This window comes from Meriones unguiculatus, chromosome 21, assembly GCF_030254825.1.
Source record: "Meriones unguiculatus strain TT.TT164.6M chromosome 21, Bangor_MerUng_6.1, whole genome shotgun sequence".
Taxonomy (NCBI): domain Eukaryota; kingdom Metazoa; phylum Chordata; class Mammalia; order Rodentia; family Muridae; genus Meriones; species Meriones unguiculatus.
Window position 1 is genome coordinate 7,434,360 of NC_083368.1, and position 4,201 is coordinate 7,438,560.

Sequence of the window (4,201 nt, forward strand, 5' to 3'; positions counted from 1 at the left end):
AACTGAATGAGTGTGTCAAAGAATCCTATTGGTTCTTTAATCCTGGTGTAAAGGATATAAAGCTTAAGTACTGAAAGTGGAGACATTCTTTTTTTTTTTAATTTTTCATCAATTACACTTTATTCATTCTGCATCGCCCCATAAGCCCCTCCCTCCTCCCCTCCCAATCCCACCCTCCCTCCTCCCTCTGCTTGCATGCCACTCCCCAAGTCCACTAATAGGGGAGGTTCTCCTCTCCTTTCTGATCTTAGTCTGTCAGTTCACATAAAAAGTGGCTGCATTGTCCTCTACTATGGCCTGGTAAGGCTGCTCCCCCCCAGAGGGAGGTGATCAAAGAGCAGGCCGATCAGATTATGTCAGAGGCAGTCCCTCTTCACATTACTATGTAACCCACTTGGACTCTGAACTGCCCTGGGCTACATCTGTGCAGGGGTTCTGGGTTATCTCCATGAATAGTCCTTGGTTGGAGTATGAGTCTCTGGGAAGTTCCCTGTGTTCAAATTTTCTTGTTCTGTTGCTCTCCTTGTGGAGACCCTGTCCTCTCCAGCTCTTACTATTTCCCAGTTCTTACCTAAAATTCCATTCACTCTGCCCAACAGTTGCCCATCAGGCTCAGCATCTGCTTTGATAGTCTGAAGGGCAGAGGCTTTCAGAGGCCCTCTGTGGTAGGTTCCTAGGTTGTTTACTGTTTTCTTCTTCTTCTGATGTCCATCCTCTTTGCCTTTCTGGATGGGGATTGGACATTTTAGTTAGGGTCTTCTCTCTTGCTTAGTTTCTTTAGATGCACAAGTGGAGACATTCTTAATGAAAGATGCCAATAATGATTGACAGTAGGTTGAGGAGCATGACTTATACTGGCCAATAATTTTGAAATATTCTAGAAAACTTGAGTACATCAGAACTGCACACTGTTTGATATGAAGATTAAATTGGATGTTGATGTCACTACCAAAGAGATTATTTTTGCTGAAGTTAGTGATTTATTCCTCATGACATTGCCTACCAGATCTGAGCCAGAAGAATGACAATCTTCCTATGACCTCAAATAAGTGACACTGGAGGGGCTCTGTTGATAAAGATAAACTTTGAGTGGGTTGCAGATAGAATTGCTTTTGAAATAGGTCAGTGTATAGTCACAGTATTGATGAGTTCAACTTCTGATATTGGTCACTGTGAAAAAAAAAAAACCTCAATAAGTTCTGCATAAATTTTGGAATCCCATGTTGGCCTTGAGTAACATCTGCCCACAAAGAACCAGATGAAACCTTGAAGATTAAAGCATAACATAAAGCGGATGGCACACATACTATGTTTGTGGCAGAGGCATGCAGAAATCATGGTTAGAGACCAACACTGACTAGTAACTCTGCATAGCCAGTTATCAGCTGATCTCCCACCACACCAGGCTGAGGGTGCTCATCTTTTCATCTACCTTGTTGTCTTTGCTGGTCAATCCTTTCTCCAGAATGGTCATCTCAGTTTCCAGCTCAGATATTTGGATTAGATAACGATTTGGGCCAACCAGCAAGCAAAGATGTTGAACAGGTAGATATACCCCCATTTATCAGGGTGGAGAGATGGCTTAGCACTTTAACAGAGGAACAGTCTGGTTCCCTGCTTGTTGTGTCTCTAACTCCAGCTTCAGGGAGTCCAATGCCTCTTTCTTCTTTGTTTGCATATGCAAATATACAGACATGGACACCCCCATATATACATAACTTAAAATAATAGTAAAAACTTTAGTTTGGAAAGAGGTTTCATTTATAAATGTTAATAACGACGAGTACTGAAACTGTGTTTACTGTTTGATCTTCAATAGTCAACTTTTGAAAATAAAAGAAAAAAAAACTCATACTGTACATGTATTCCTCTCACCATGTAGTCTAAAATTTTAAGTCCTTTTCTAAGAAAATACATTTTTACACAAATTTTCTAAAAATAATAATGCTAATGAAAAGCTTTTTTTCAGCAAAGAGCACCAAGAAATGCGTGAAAAGGCAAACTACAAGATATTTTTAAAAACTTAAAAGCTTTGTATCTGAAATAGGGTGAGAGTCTAGTACATACAAAGAACTCAAAGCGAACTGAATATCAGGCAGACATACCACTGAACTAAACAAGAACTGAACAGCATTGTGCCTTCAAGAGAAAAATACAAATGGTTAAGAAATATATTTACTAGAATTCGAAGTTCTTAGCCATCACAGAACTGAATTAAAGCTATGTTAAGATTTCACCTTACCCAAGTCAGAATGGCTAAGATTATGAAAAAAATGCATGAGTGTGGGGAAAGAGTAGACTTTTTCATTTCTGGTGGGTGTGTGAACCAGAGCAGCCCCTAGAAACTGGCATAGACATTCCTCAAAAGATGAAAATAGTTCTCCCATGTGACCCAGCTGCCCCACTCCTGAACACATGCACTAAGGAATTTATATTCTACTAAAGAATATACTTTCTATTCTGAATATTCCAGTAAGTATTGAATACAGTCTATATGTTCATAAGTTATGGACAGATAATTAAAATAAGGTACAGATTTACAATGTGATTTTATTCAACCTATTTTTAAAGGTGAATTATAAAATTTGCAAGAACATGGATGAAAAAAAAAAAACTGAATGAGGTAACCCATCACAGACAAATGTCACAAGTTCTCTTTCTTATGTGAGTGTTAGCTCTGAAAATTAATATGTGGGTCTTTTATTTGGAATAACCACCAAGGCCAGAAAGTTACTAGAGGTTCATGGAAGGGGCTGCCAAGGGAAGGGAGCTAGACCACTTTGGGTTTTCATCTTTGGAGAACTTTTTTTCACTTCCTCAGTGCATTTATTGATTGAACCTCTGGTTTCGTTTTTAGTTTTCTGAGTTTATTTATATTCTTGGTGGTAATTTTCTGTCAGACGTTTAACTAGCAAAGATGTTAATCCATTCTGTAGGCTGTATCTTTGGGTGGGATTAACAGTTTGTTTCTTTTGCTATGCAAAAGCTTTCATAATTGGGAAAGCTCCACTTGTTAATTATCATTTTTTGAGCAGGTAGAATCCTATGCAGAAAGTCCCAGTCTATGCTTCTCTACAGAAGGTGTACCCTAAGTTTCTACCTCATGGTTCCAATGTTTCAGAACTTACTTCAGGGTGTTTGATAAAACTGGAGGTAGATTTGTACATGATGAGAGTTTACCTAGTTTGATTCTAAAAGTGAAAATCCAGTTTTGTTTTAGGGTTATATGATTTTAGAAGTTTATCATTTTTTCTTATTTCTCCAATTTACTATAACATAATTATTGAGGAGTGCCATAATGTTTGTTTTTAACTTAGTAGACATCTATCTTTCTGGGACTCTTTTCATCTGAGTTTTGTTCTCTATCATTTGTTTGATTTGGTTAATTATGTTTAGCTCTTGTCCATATTTTTAAAAAGGAACCCGTCAATTCTTTTCTGTTTTTGTTTTATTACATTTTAGATTTGCATCACACATTTACCTGTTCCTTCAGTCTTAAGTCCTTCAAGTGCTTCTGCACAGCTGCCTTAGTGGAATGAGTACCTTTAGCCTCCATATTAATATTCATTTAGGGTAGTTTGGCTGGATATGGTGTTATCTTTAGGAACTTTAAATATATTATTTCAAATTATCCTTTACTTCAATTTCCTTTTCAACTTAAAAATGTTTCGTAGGAATATTTTGAGAATATTCTACATGTATACATTATTCACATAATTTCTCTACTCTGTCTCCTTACCAACTTCCCTCATGTCCCCAAGTCCCCCCAAATTACTAGTCTCTTTTTTAAATTATTATTCTCATACACATGTACATATGTACATACAATACAGCCTGCTGAGTCCACTTACTGTTGCTTGTATGTGCATATTTTTAGGGCTGGTCACTTGGTATAGAAAAACCTATCAGAGCACTTGATTCTGGGAACAAGGATCTTGCTCTCAACAGTCATTACCTATAGCTGCTCACCAGGGCTGAGGATCTGCAAGGTTTCACATCTATGAGTTAGCACATCAAATAGTGTTATGCCTAGAAAATTTATATTTGTGCAATAATAACATATTTTATATGGTGAGTAAACATATTGTTGAGATTTCATAGGCATAGATTCCTTGTCATATACAGAAGACACTGTCTCATAGCAGGTACCCTTGTCCGCTGGATTATACAATCTTTCTGCCCCCTTTTGTGCAATTCCATG

General features: G+C 37.4%; 1 pseudogene; it reads left to right on the forward strand.

Moving 5' to 3' along the window:
- The first annotated feature begins 851 nt into the window (after window positions 1–851).
- Window positions 852–1,389, forward strand: LOC132649774 (bifunctional phosphoribosylaminoimidazole carboxylase/phosphoribosylaminoimidazole succinocarboxamide synthetase-like; annotated as a pseudogene).
- The last annotated feature ends 2,812 nt before the right edge of the window (window positions 1,390–4,201 follow it).